The 14,649-nt window shown below is 41.0% G+C and overlaps 2 long non-coding RNA genes across 2 annotated transcripts; one reads left to right on the top strand and one right to left on the bottom strand.

Annotated features, from left to right (window-relative positions):
* The first annotated feature begins 3,152 nt into the window (after window positions 1-3,152).
* Window positions 3,153-3,938, top strand: LOC121764751. The gene is made up of 2 exons (XR_006042618.1): window positions 3,153-3,382; window positions 3,525-3,938. It is a non-coding gene; the product is annotated as an uncharacterized LOC121764751 (long non-coding RNA).
* A 1,195-nt stretch (window positions 3,939-5,133) lies between these two features.
* Window positions 5,134-6,810, bottom strand: LOC121765918. Its single transcript, XR_006042872.1, has 2 exons — window positions 5,582-6,810; window positions 5,134-5,431 (listed from the first exon to the last, which is right to left on the bottom strand). It is a non-coding gene; the product is annotated as an uncharacterized LOC121765918 (long non-coding RNA).
* Window positions 6,811-14,649: the final 7,839 nt, after the last annotated feature.

The raw sequence follows: 14,649 nt of genomic DNA, 5'->3' as shown, positions 1-14,649 counted from the left end.
TCGAGGCCACCGGAGTGGCGACGCAGCGGCTGCTGCAGCGCCGAGCGACGACGGTGGGTGTGGGCGACGAATCGAAGTCAGCAGCGGCGATTCGGAGCAAGCGACGGAGTTCTATTTTTTTTCTCTCATTCGTTCAGTGTTGCGATTCTAGGAGAGAGAGGGAGAGCCTACGGGATTTATTTGTGGATGGGTACTGAGTTTCAAGTAGAGTTTCAAACTTCTATCAATGTTTGGGGAAGAACTCAGTAGAAAGAGAGAATAGCTGATGGTTTTTATGAAGGAGAGTGTGTTGTTGGTTTCTTTTAAAATAAGAATAAGGGAGTACACGTGTGGTGTGGTGTGGTGTGGAATGGAAGTAATATTTTGTTCAATTGTTTATTCTAATTTATTGAGGTGTTGTTTAAAGAAAAAAAAGGAATGGGGAGTATACAGTACCTGTATTTTGGAAAAAGGGAGTACGTAACTTTAATTATTATAATTCTTATGTTCTTCCTATGTTTGTTCTAAAATGGAGGGTGTACTGTACGTGTAATTGGGGTGGAGTATTTTAGGCCAGATTAATTAAATATTTGGGCCGATAATTTAATCGTGGAAAATTATTTATTTAATTCTCGGAATAATTCAAAGTACGAAATAAATATAATTGCGAAGGGAAATAGTTGTGATAATTTAGTTATGCGCTTGTATAATTTTTGGAATTTATTCCGACATCGCGGTGTAAATACGAGGAGCCAACGGAGGAACTTTGGGCAGCCGCTGAATAATCAAAAACCGAGAAACGAGATAAACGATTTTAATTAGGGTGCATGCATCTTATTTATTTACTTGATTCATTGTGTTGATTTATGTGCTATTTAAATGCTAAAGGTGATTCCTTGCAAGCGAGACGTGATATCAAGGGAAGGGAAATAATTTCGAATTAAGGACTTAAGCGAACGAGGTGGGCTTTATTTTTAAATAAGGGCAATGCCCTAAGTATATTTTTATGTGAAAATGATATGAATATTTGTCATGCCGTGTTTTGTTTTATCTATGGAACCTATCTGATGTGGCTTTTGCCATCAATGGATAATCGAATTCGGGTCTGTCTTGGGAGTGAGTCCCTATTCAGGCTAGTGTACACCTATGGAGATCGTGAGCCATCTTTTGGGTCGGCCGGTCTAGTGACTTGGGAAAATGATTTTAGTGTTTTGGGCGATTTCTAAATTTAAAACCCCAAGGTCACTCAATGGTGGCATGATAAATACTTTTTATAAAATGTTTTCGGCATGAGTCCACTGAGTGCATCAAGTACTCAGCCCTGCATTTCTTTTTAAAAATGTGCAGGTTGAGCGTGATGGGTGCGGTGGGTGTTGAGCAAGACCGTTGAAGAAATTTAAGTGTGTAGAATGTGTCATGTCTTCACACGTGGCATATTCCTTCTCTCTAATGCTTCCGCTAAGTAGTTGTCCTTCTTTTGAGTTCTTGTATCGTTGAGATAATATTCATTTTTGAGTTGTTGATTGTTGAGATACTCTGATTTTATTTGAGCTATTCCCATTTGTTTCGAGCTTTGGTCGAGTTGTGTTGTTTTCCCCTTTCTTCCCCGCTTCTTTAATCCTCCCCTAGTCGCGATCAACCGTGTTTTCTATCCTTAGAAAATGCGGGCGTGACAGAGTGGTATCAGAGCAATTTTTCTTTCCGCCCGAGAGTCTTTTTCTGTCTTAGTGTAGACTTGTTTCGCTAGACTAAAATAATAATGATAATAATAATAATGATAATAATTATGCATTGAAGGCTCAACATCCCGCTTCGTTTCGCTCAATCAAGAAAGAGGTCATTTATTTTTACGAAAAAATTTTATGAGAAAGTTTTCATGAAAGGAGATGAGAAGCTATGGTTAGGAAAACAAAGTATGATTTACAATGGGATAGAAGAGAAAACAAAGTATGTTTTACAATGGGATAGAAAAGATATGGTTATGAAAACAAAGTATGTTTTACAATGGGATAGAAGAGCTATTGTTATGAAAACAAAGTATGTTTTACGATGGGATAGATGAGCTATGGTTATAAAAATATATATATGTGTGTGTTTTGCGATATGTTATGCAATGAGGCGACTTATTTTTTATGAAAAGATTTGATCAATGGAAAATACTGTGTTTATGAATTGTTCAAAATTTTTTGTGTTTCGAGAAAAATAGTTTAAACTTTTTCGTTTGGAAAATTGAGCTATGGAAGTGTGATGTTATTTATGTTATGAGGTGTAAAGTATGATGCGTTATTCTATGGAGTATTTTATACGAAGGATGAAAGTTGATGCGAAAGTACGTTTTAGTTTTGAGTCAAAACTTTTACTTTAAAAGCGAGATGTGGAAATTTTTGAGGGAAGTGTGAAAGAGTAAAGATAATTTAGTTTCAAAAGTTTTGAAAATAAATGTGAAGTTCGAAAGTGTTTTGCTATGGGATGTGAAAATGTTGTGTGTTTATCTTGTGATATGAATGGCGTTAATTGTGGTAGATGTCGAGATATGAGATGATGAAGTATGTTGCGAACATAGAGTGCTTATGTTGTAGGCTAGACTGGGTACGTGCGAACCATAGTTTTTAGTTGAAATAATCTTTCACTTTCCCGAGTGACAAAAACGAACGAGAATCTGAAAGTGTGGGGCGAATCCCTGATTTGTCAAAAATACGAGGCAAGGAGACCGAGAATGGGAATGGAGGTCAATGGACAATGAATTTTTTTTCTTGGAATGGCGCGAAACGTTGGAGCAAGCTTGACGTGTGAACTATTTTACTATTTCCTACATTTTCCCTTAACGACAAGAACAAGAATACGAGGAAGATTTCAAGAAGTGGAAGATAGCGAAGAAGAAATGAAGTTCAAACACAAAAGAGAGTGCAAGACAAGGAGGGATGATGCGAAGTGCGCGATTTAATTTAATATAGTCTAATCCCGCGTAATTTATTAAAAGTGGCAGCGATGTGACTTTCAACTACAATGTTAAATAAATAACATGAGGAAGGTGCTTGGAAATTGGAAGACAGGATGATGGAGAAATTCTATATTCGAAGGACGTAAGCAAATTTCAGGATGAAATTTTTGTTAAGGTGGGTAGATTGTAATATTCGTAAAAAAAGAGAAAAAAAATAATTATTTATTCTAAATTTGTAGTCAACTACTTGGTCAAATATATATCTCCAAACCCCATCACCAAACGATTTCCTCATATCTCCACTCCCTAAAATCTCTCCAACAAACCAAATCTCCATAGAACTTATTATATATCTCAACTACTCCACATATTTCACGTTCCACACATCCAAAGAAACCGAGAGGGAGTAGAGAGAGACTTTGTTTTTGTCCACCCAATTCTATCCTGCAATTGCAATTGAAGGTATACTCTTTTTCACCTAATCCAATTTCATACTACAAGCTGTGATTAATCTTAATCGATTAAACCGAAGCTTACTAAACTAAAGAATCGAACTTTATCTCGCCAAAATAAATTTAAGAACTTATCTTGCGGGGTTATGTAGGGTGAATCGGATGAGAGATCGAGGCCGCCAGAGCGGCGACGCAGCGGCTGCTGCGGCGCCGAGCGACGACGGTGAGTGTGGGCGACGAATCGAAGTCAGCAGCGGCGTCGACTCCGGTGCAGCGGCGATTCAGAGCAAGTGACGGAGTTCTATTTTTTTCTCTCATTCTTTCGGTGTTGCGATTCTAGGAGAGAGAGGGAGACCCGACGGGATTTATTTGTGGATGGGTACTGAGTTTCAAGTAGAGTTTTAAACTTCTGTTCAATGTTTGGGGAAGAACTCAGTAGAAAGAGAGAATAGCCGATGGTTTTTATGAAGGAGAGTGTGTTGTTGGTTTCTTTTAAAATAAGAATAAGGGAGTACACGTGTGGTGTGGAATGGAAGTAATATTTTGTTCAATTGTTTATTCTAATTTATTGAGGTGTTGTTTAAAGAAAAAAAGGAATTGGGAGTATACAGTACCTGTATTTTGGAAAAAGGGACTAGGTAACTTTAAATATTACTCCCTCCGTCCCAAGCTACTCGCACTTATTTCCTTTTTGGGCGTCCCAAGTTACTTGTACTCTTTCCATTTTTAGTAAAAATTTTCACCTACAGCCGTCATTTTTTTACTTTCCTATACACTCATTCCTTAATCTCCGTGCCGAAAAGGAAAGGGGCGAGTAGCCCGTGACGGAGGGAGTATAATTCTTATGTTCTTCTGATGTTTGTTCTAAAATGGAGGGTGTACTGTACGTGTAATTGGGGTGGAGTATTTTAGGCCAGATTAATTAAATATTTGGGCCGATAATTTAATCGTGGGAAATTATTTATTTAATTCTCGGAATAATTCAAAGTACGAAATAAATATAATTGCGAAGGGAAATAGTTGTGATAATTTAGTTATGCGCTAGTAAAATTTTTGGTATTTATTCCGACATCGCGGTGTAAATACGAGGAGCCAACGGAGGAACTTTGAGCGGCCGCTGAATAATCAAAAACCGAGAAACGAGATAAACGATTTTAAATAGGGTGCATGCATCTTATTTATTTACTTGATTCATTGTGTTGATTTATGTGCAATTTAAATTCTAAAGGTGATTCCTTGCAAGTGAGACGTGATATCAAGGGAAGGGAAATAATTTCGAATTAAGGACTTAAGCGAACGAGGTGGACTTTCTTTTTAAATAAGGGCAATGCCCTAAGTATATTTTTATGTGAAAATGATATGAATATTTGTCATGCCGTGTTTTGTTTTATCTATGGAACCTATCTGATGTTGCTTTTGCCATCAATGGATAATCGAATTCATGTCTGTCTAGGGAGTGAGTCCCTATTCAGGCTAGTGTACACCTATGGAGATCGTGAGCCGTCTTTTGGGTCAGCCGGTCTAGTGACTTGGAATGTGGCCACGTTCCTTGTCATCAACGGATCAGATATGGTAGACATCTATGGGAAAATGACTGCAGTCACGAATTTTACGAGGGAAATGATTTTAGTGTCTTGGGCGATTTCTAAAGTTAAAACCCCAAGGTCACTCAATGGTGGCATGATAAATACTTTTTATAAAATGTTTTCGTGTAATAGTCGAGACCTAGATTCTCGAGAAATAAGAAATAAATACTAGAAATTTATGAAGAATGAAAGAGTATTTCTATTTCTTGAATAAAAATAAATACAGTATAAAGAATTTCAAGCTAATGATTTACAAAATGCTTGACGATTTAAAATAAAGACAAGCAAGATACACGTCAACTAACTATTACATGGGGAAGAAAGAATGTTCACAAATGGAGCTACTCTATTACAACACGAGGAGAGAAAAAGAGCTAGCTCCGGCACTTTTAGCACCGGCCGTCGGCTCGACTACTGACGGGAGTTGGGTCGAGACGGTGTGCTGGTCGCTAGAGATGGTTAGCCCCTCAAACCTGTCGATAACCAACTCAGGAGAAACAATAACCAAGAGAATGCATAAGATGAGTAGGAAAGCTAGCAAAACAAAGTCAAAGAGAAATAAACGCTTCATAGGAAGAGGAAAGAGGCAGCGGGACCTTTCGGGAAGAGTAAGATAGTCTCACCAAATGGGGCAGTCTGTAGAGGTTGCAGCAACCTACATTTCCAGCCCTTGTACAGCGGCTACGAGCCAAGGAAAGGCCACGGCCACAACAGCCCTGCACCTCTGTCCCTAACAAATTGTTGCAGCCTCTAACGGTACACTCTGCAAAACCAACAAGCAACCGAATTTGCAGGAGGTCAGCCAATGTATAAGCAAACTAGAGATCTCTTTTCCTGGCACAAAGCAACAGCCCTGCAGCTTTCAGTTACACAACCAAACAAGGGCTCCTTTTCTGTCACAACAAACAAGCCATTATTAACTAAAGTACTAGCACCACAAGGAGACAAATGCAGTTAAAGTTGCTGCAAGATAAAACAAGATTTAAAAACAACCCAAATCAGAACCTCACGAGTACACACTCTCATCTAAAAAGGCAGCCCCTCCATACTTACCAAATCCCATCCACATACCATTAAAGGAATTCAGCAACACAGCAGTTACAGGAACAAGTAGCAATCTCAAGTGCTAATCAGTACAGAAACCCACCCACAAGAGGTAAGACCATTACCCTTTGCATCAATTAAGAATCATCACAGACAGAAACATCATCAAGTAGAATCTATAACTGTAGGAACACTAGGAATAGTAGCAACAGCCAGTAGCTCCAGAATCGACTAAAGTTCTTTTCAAATGCCTTATAGGGATATACTAAAACGAGCATAATATAACTGGTCGATATGCTTAAGATTTTGCAGTTCAATCTCTAGTTTGAAGCTCATAAGAGAAACACCATAATCTGCCCATTTCTAAATCGTGTAATAAGAACCGGTTTCGTCTAAGGAAAACATAAACGAGCTAAGTTAAGGACAAAGTTGCTGCGTCGCGAAGGAGAGGCGGCAAAGCCGCTGTCGAAGCATGCGCCTCGAATAACGCCGGACAGCAGCCCGAGTCCAACCCGACGCCGTTTTCCCCGATAGGCGATGCCCCTCTTCTCTGCTCCGATGGCACCGGAACGGCGAGGCAGACGGCTACACAGCCGCGGCGCCGGCTGGGGACAGCGGTGAACGACGGCCAGCGGTCGTTTCACCGAGGAAGAAGGTGGCGTCGGGGACGGCGGACGCCTCCGTGAGGCGCGGCAGGGGCGGCTGCCTGCAATGTCGTCGAAAGGAGGGAAAGAGATGGAGAAGTTTGGGTTAGAGATTTAATTTGGGGGAGAAAGAAATTCAATTTGGAGAAGAGGTGAGAGAGAGACAGCCGACAGACTGGGAGTGTAGTATTTGAGCCAATATTTTTGGGCCAATGCAAATAAATTCCTTTTGGGTCACAACTTAATTGAATTTAAGGCCTCCCTAAATTAATGATTAATTGAGCCTATTCTGTTAATTGGGCCATCATATTAGTCGAGTTTTTTTTAAAAAAAGAGAGAGAAGGAATTGGGCCACTGCTTTGAATCTGGGCCATAATTATTCGAATTATATTGAGCCACTGCTCTAAATAAATTCAGGAAATTAGAAGAGAAATTTCCCTAAGCCACGGAAGAAAAGAAATTTATTAAACCGTGTGGGATAGCTTTACGAAAAATAATTAAAGCTGACTTTAATAGCCACAAGAAGTGTTTTAAAAATACTTAAGACAATGCGGGAAATGATAATACCCGAACAGTTCGGCCAGTTCCGAATAATTAAAATCGCCGATTTAATTAAAGAATTTAGATCTCTAAGATTTAGAAAGAATGAGATAAAATAAAAGAGCACACGCTTAGGCATGCATACATGCGAGATAAATAGTTATTTAAAGCCTAATTTAAGTATATTAAATTTGGTAAAGGAACGTCGTCGCTCGATGCGTAATCTCAGGACAGGAAAGCACCCGTTTTGCAAGAGTTTAAGCAATTGAGGTGGATTTTCTTTTTCTCCTCTTTCTTTTAAAGCGTGAAAACATGATTATTTGAATTAGTTGTCATGCCATGTTTTGTTTTGTGGTTGCCTATCTGTTAAATCGAATTCGGGTCCCAGTAGGTCAGTAAATCCTACTCGGACTAGTGTACACATAGGGACCGTGAGCTAGCGCCAGGTTGGCCGGTCCGTGGGTCGTGAGCTAGCGCCAGGTTGGCCGGTCCGTGGGTCGTGAGCTAGCGCCAGGTTGGCCGACCCAGTGGTCGTGGAATGTGGCCACATTCCTGATTCACGCAGCTGATATGGCATATCATCAAAAATTTAAATGACTGCAGTCTATTTCAGAAAGAAATAACAGATTTGTAACACCCGTACCTTAAGTTTGAAATTTACTTTTATGTAACGGAATAATTGATAAAATTATTTCGAAAACGCTATGCTTCTCGATAGATGTGTTTTGAGAAAAATTATGGTTTATGGGGTTGATGGAAAAAAAGGAATGTGTTTTCTTTTTAAAAAATGAACGTTGGGAGACACGTTTAAGGTCTCGTTAAAAGGTCGATGATGAAATTGCTATTCTTTAGCAAAACGAATGAATTAAGCGGAAAGAAATATATGTTTTTATGGATAACGACGCGCGTAAAGCAAGGAACGGTTGAATGAATATTATATTTGGAACAACACCAAATATAATTTATGTACGATTTCTCGTACTTTAAATTTTTGGTTATGAAGAACGAGATAACAAAATTTAATAAAGGACCGTGAATTTTAATTGATGAAGGAAAATACGAAAAAAAAATATATAAATGTATGAATTTATTTTGGACTTTCCAAAATAAATTTGAAGTCCAATTAAATATAAAGTAACTTGAATTTTAATAACTCTTGGGCTTGTAATTTAATTGTTGATTTTAGCCCAATAGAAATTTAATCATGGAAGCCCAAGTATGAATTTAAATTAACTAAGCCCAAGCTAATTTTTTTCCTTCCTCCTTCTTTCCCCCACGTCGACGGTTCTCCTCTCCCCCCATGATGACCGATCGGTTATCTCCACCCCTCCACTTCCCTCCTCAATACCTACACCCTCCTCTAACCCACTCATCACTTTCATTTGGCAAAAAAAAAAAGAAGAAGAGAGAAGAGAAAAGAAGGAGAAGCGGCGAGAGAAGTCGACGGGAAGAAGAGGGGAGAAGGAGTTGGTTCCATTTCTTTTTGTTTCAACCACATCAAGTTTAAGCTCTTGAGGTATACCATTCCTTCCATCCTCAAAGCATGAGTTTAATATAGTCTTGCATGATGCATATAGCCTTGATCTTCTTCCGTAACCAAACTAAATAGAAACCAACTTAGAATCTTCCAAACGATCGCCGCGCGTAACCGAAACTTAGAAAGAACTTAGCTTTATGTTAATATCACGTGTTGCGAGCCTTTGCGGAGTGTTTCCGGGAGGGTTCGGAATGGTTTCGGTGGAGGAAAAACCGCCGCCGGCGACGGGCAGCGGCAGACAGCCGTGCTCGACGATCCGGGGCGGGCGACGGCTTCCGACGGGCAGCAGCTCTCCCGACGATGTGCGGCGGCGGCCCTGCGGTGAGTGCAGCCGGCCGAGAGGGAGGAGAGAGAGAGAGAGAGAGAGAGAGAGATGTTAGAGAGGGAGATAAGTGGTTTGGGCCATGTGTTTTTATTTGGGCCTGGGAATAGTTTAATTGTTGTTGGGTTTTAAAAAAAATGGAAGTCTAATTAAATTGATGGACTTCCTAATTAATTCTTGGAGGATTAAAATGGCTAAGGAATTAATTCGCTTGGGCCGATAATTAAAATTTTAATCGGGGGAAATTATTTAATTAATTCCCGGGAGTTTTGTTTTTTAAGGAACGAATAATTTACCTAAGTATGAATTAATACTTTTTCAACGGTAAATAATTACGGAAATTAAAGTATGCGCGTAAATAATTTATAGAAATTATTTTCGACGTTATGGAAAATACGAGGAGCCAACGGAGGAAAGAACGAGCGTAAGCGGCCGACCGGCGTCACACGCGACGCCTTGGACGGCAGCCGAATAACCGAAAATGCGCGAAAATCGAGAAAGAGAATTAAAAGATTTTAATTAGAGTGCATGCATTCTAATTATCGTCGTTACAGAGGTTTGATATGAATTTTATGTGTTTTCCGAAAAGGTGGTTCGCACGCACGCTAAAAGACGGAACGAGGAATTTTACGGAAATCCTAAGCTTTTGAGGTGGGCTTTATTCTTTAACGTTTATTTTGAATCAATATGCTTACGATGTTATAAGGATGTTTCTATAAGTATGTCATGCCGTGTTTATGTTTTGAAACTGCCTATCTGATTGTCTACTAGAATAAAACTCTACTAGACTTTGATGGTTAACGAATTCGGGTCTAACTAGGGTCTACGCCCTACTTAGACTAGTGCACTGATGGGGATCGTGAGCCGTCCCCTAGGTCGGCCGGTCCAGTGATCGAGATTGTGGCCACAGTCTCGTTTCACATTATGGTTCAGATATGGTATATGATGGAGGATGATGTTAGTCCGCGCGGACACTTTTTAAGGAAATAAACTTTAGTGTCTCTCGGCCTTTTTAAAGTAAAACCCGGGATTCACTCGACGATGGCTTGACATATCTTAACGGTGAATGTTTTTTTGGGCATGAGTTCACTGGGTGCACTAAGTACTCAGCCCCTGCATATGTTTTCCCTATGTGCAGGTTGAGCGAGGTCGGGAGGCGGAGGATGTTGAGCGATGATCCAAGAACGTATCAAATCACTGTTCCGGTTACTATTATGTCTTCATACGTAGTAGTAGCTACACTCTCAAAATTTGCTTCCGCTACTCAATGTTTTCAGAATTTCTGTTATTTTCTTTGAACTGTTGAACTCTGTTACTTCCTTTATGGTCGCACTCTGTTATCTTTCATTATGAGACTTGGGTTTTGAAACGTTGAACGACTTAAATGGAATTCCCTCTTGAATTGTTAAGCTGTATTGCCTGGAATTGATTATTCCCCCTTCTTCCCCGCTTCTTAGTTCCCCCACTAGTCACGATTTTCCCGTGCTTCCTATCCTTAGGAAGTTCAGTCGTGACAGAATGGTATCAGAGCCAGGTTTTTCCTTCTGCTCTGGACCGAGAGTCGTTTATTCAATCTAGTCTAGACTCGTTTCGCTAGACTAAAAGAGTATCCGTTTAAAGCTCAACACTCCGTCTCGCCGCGCTCAACATGAAATAAGGCAAAAGTTGAAACGAAGCATAATAGAAGTGATAAAATGAATGGAGCGCAGAAAGGTGCGAATTCCAAAGGACGATGAAATGACGAGACAAGGATAACCTTGTGAAGCGCGGTTTGCGTTAGATTGAAGGATAGACGAAGTTGCAAAGGTACCACGATTATAAAATACGAAACATCTATCCTTAGATGATAACTTAACAAGAAAAGAACTGTTATGACTTTTTCCTATGGAAATTGACAGGTTCAGGGACTGAGTTCTTCCCTTCCTTGCCTTCCTCGGAAGGTGTTTCTTCATTCATCTTCATCACCGGACCTTCATAACCTTGCCTAGTTCTTAAAGTGATATGAATGATGTTAGCTCTGTCTCGTAGCCTTACTGAAGCAAGAATATTTCCTTCATTCCCTCGCATCTCGTTCAAGGAGGTTACGATCTGAGACAGTTGCTTTGCCAGCTTGTCCATTACTGCCTTCTGCTCCAACTGGGCGTCCTGAAGCTTATGCACCACGTTATTGTTGGATTGCATGTTATTCTGTATATGCTGTTTAGAACTGACTAGATCATGCACCATTACATCAAGATTCCTTTGTGGCTTAGAATTGGGTTGGCCGGGATTTGGTCCTGAACCCAGGTTTGGTCCACTCCCTTGGTTCTGGTGAAAGTTTCCCCGACCTCCTGAAATGTTGTCTAACTTATTTCCTGGCCCTTGGTTCCCCTGATAACTGGGTTGGGAATTCTGATAATTTCCTAGGTAGTTCCTCTGATGTGGTGGCACATAAGAGTTTCCTTGGTTGTTTTGATTCATGTTTCCCCAATTAGAATGATCGCCCTGGTTCCGGTTGTTCCAGTTGTTCTGTCCCTCCTGATTTCTCCCAGACCAGTTAGTCTGTCTCTCTGGTTGGTGTGTAAACTGGGTGTTCTGTTGTGGAGGTGGCTGGGTAAGGTCATTGTCAGACCATCAAAAATTGGGATGGGTTCTCCATGGTGCATCCTTCTGTTTCCCTTGATTCCAACTCCCATCCGGATTCCAACTCCCCATCGAATTCATCTGGGCCTAGTAATCTCCCTTTTGAGGGCCATAGTATTGCTGGGGTGGAGCTTCTCCTGGACCCGGAGTTTTGTCTTTCTCTCGTGAGGCTGGCGGGTTGGTCTTCTCGATTGCACTCAAGAGTGCTTTCTCGAGCCTATCTATTCTCGCCTCGACCCTTTCGTCATCTTGCTCCCTCAGCGCATTTGCTGCCCCTCTCCTCGTAATGTTCCTAGGGTTGTCGTACGCCTTTTTGGCCTCTATCAACTTCCCCAAGATCTCTCTAGCTTCACTTCCCTTTTTCTTTGTAAAATTTCCCCCGCTCGAGGAATTCATCAGATCCTTTGATTTAGGGGTTGCTCCTTCATAAAACAGATAGTAAATTTCTGCCTCGATCATTCTATGATTCGGTCAAGCATCTAACAAACCCTTGAATCACAACCAATATTGACTCAAAGATTCATCATACTCCTGCTTACATTCCACGATTTCCTTCTCGAGGGCGTTTGTCTTGTTTGAAGGGAAAAAATAATCCAGAAACTCCAACTTGAAATCTCTCCATGTACGGATGGAATCCTGAGGCAGCCTCAACAACCATGTGTTAGCCTCTCCCTTTAGGGCAAATGGAATTGCGCGTAGGTGATAATCTTCCTCCGTTGCATCGTTGGGCCTTTTCTGAATACTACACAGCTTGCTAAACTTATTTAGAAATTCGTATGGACACTCGTTCCTACGCCCGGAGAACGTCGGTAGAATGCCTAAACCTCTGATGCTGATTCGTGACTATAGCCTGGGCTGGCTCACCATCTAGATGGGCAGTGAGCGAACCGATCTCAGGATCTAAATCGACTACCTGTGCCATGTCTCCGATCTCGTCTACCTCTGTATCTGTTTGTGAAGACGACTCGGGATCCTCCCTTCCTGACGAACTCCAATCCTCATCGCTTCCTGAACCAAACGGAATTGGATCTCCCGTGGTTAACCCCGATCTGGTGGTGACCGTAGATACTGTCTCTTTGACCTGCCAAATAAACCGATCGTTCCTCCACCCAGATTAGTTACTCCTATCTCCAAACCGTGAGCCTCAGCTCATAAACTGAAAACAAAGAAAAAAAAGTAAATCAAAACTATATACACCAAAATCTCTAAACACAATCACAAACTACGCCATCCATCTCCGGCAACGGCGCCATTTGAAGTGCTCGGATATGCTTTTGTGCTAGGTCAAGCTTCACAAACCCAGAGAATCCGCTAGATCACAAGGTCTAGGAACTCAGGGGATCCTAGAAGTCTCGGTCGTAGGACACAATAACTCCGCGATCAAAACCCTCAACCCGCTATACTATGAATTAGTACATGGAAGCAGGGATCGATCCCACAAGGACAGATGCGTACGAAGGCATTTAAGAGACTCTGGAAAAGGAATTGGTTGCTGCCACGCAAATTTGGGTTGAGGAAATTATAACTAGACTAAGGAATTAAAATTGGCTGACTTTAGACCTAGGAAACAGAGAACATCATGCAAACATAGAACATCATCCTTACTTCACTATCTCAAACAAACTACCTCGACCTAGTAAACGACTTCCTAATCTAGCAAAACAGAGATCGAACATACAGCGGGGACCATTTCCAGAAACGGTAAAGTACGACTGAAAAGTTGCAAATAACAAACTATGAATTTAACCAACTACAACCTGCATCTCGTTACCTAATTTAAACACGAACATGAAGGAAACATAGTAATAACCCAGATTCAAACATAACATACAAATTCAAACGTCGGAAACTGACGATTAATCGGAAACCAACAGATCTACTTCTACTAGACGAAGTAAACATAACACAGAAATTAATCATCAAATTCATGCACAACCAACCAGCTCAGCTTCCGATCCACACGTCGAATGCTTAATCCACTTCGGATCCAAGCAATCCAAACCAAACTACAACCAAAAACAACTCCATGAACTCCGATTCAGCAGATTCACTCTGATCAACGACAATCCAACATCGATTTTAACTCTGATTTACCAGATCAAGTACGAAAAGCATCCATTCAAGTAAACAATCACAAACTCAGAATCAAACATAATCAAAACTCAACAATCGCACCATTATGACAGAAAATAGGAATTCCATAGATAAATCAGTAATATATCAGCAAATACAAAAGCCGAGATTCGAACAGCGAAGACTCGGTTGAAATCCGAACAGAAAACTAAAATGAAAGCAGGTAAATTATTTTTTCACCCTACGCAAGGACGGTGGTACACAAACGCCAACTGAAAATGAACCCGAACCCCTCTCAAATTCCGAACCCCCAAGTGTGTGCAGAAGTGTGTGTAAAATGAGCTTAGAGCCAAAAGTCCTCCTTTATATGTTGCATGCTCTTTCTTTTATAGATGTCTCTCAAGAGGAGGGAAGTCCTTGTAGGATGGTGTCGAGGATTCCAAAATCATTGGCTCCGGTGGTTCGTTGGCCGTCAGCCGTAGAGAAGTTGGCTCGACCGATGGGTGTTCAATCTCCGACTTGTTGGGGGCAATAAGAGGTTGTGCCGCCATATTGTCTAGCATTTCCACCATGTCCATGGAGGCAAGGTGTAGAATGTTGTCCTTTTTCCCATCCATTTCGGACCCATCAACCAAAGCACCATGTGACTCATCAAGTTGGAAAGGAATTATGTGGCTTTCCAAAATAGAATTTGTTTCTTTTACCTGATCGGGATTGTTAACTATCGTGTCTCCCAAGGATCCATTTGCAGCACATGTGACCCCTCCACAAGGGTGGTAAGAGACAAGGGGCTTTTCAAAAGGGATTTTGTACCTTTTTCCATATTTGGCAAGTTGACTACTCCTTCCACCATGGGGTATTGTGCATCACGTGAGCTAGCAAGGGGGGTTGGGGTGGCGTACCAGGCTG

This window comes from Salvia splendens, chromosome 14 (assembly GCF_004379255.2).
Source record: "Salvia splendens isolate huo1 chromosome 14, SspV2, whole genome shotgun sequence".
In the NCBI taxonomy this organism is placed as follows: Eukaryota; Viridiplantae; Streptophyta; class Magnoliopsida; order Lamiales; family Lamiaceae; genus Salvia; species Salvia splendens.
Note: the sequence above shows the minus strand (reverse complement) of the source record. Positions and strands in the feature narration are given on the sequence as shown.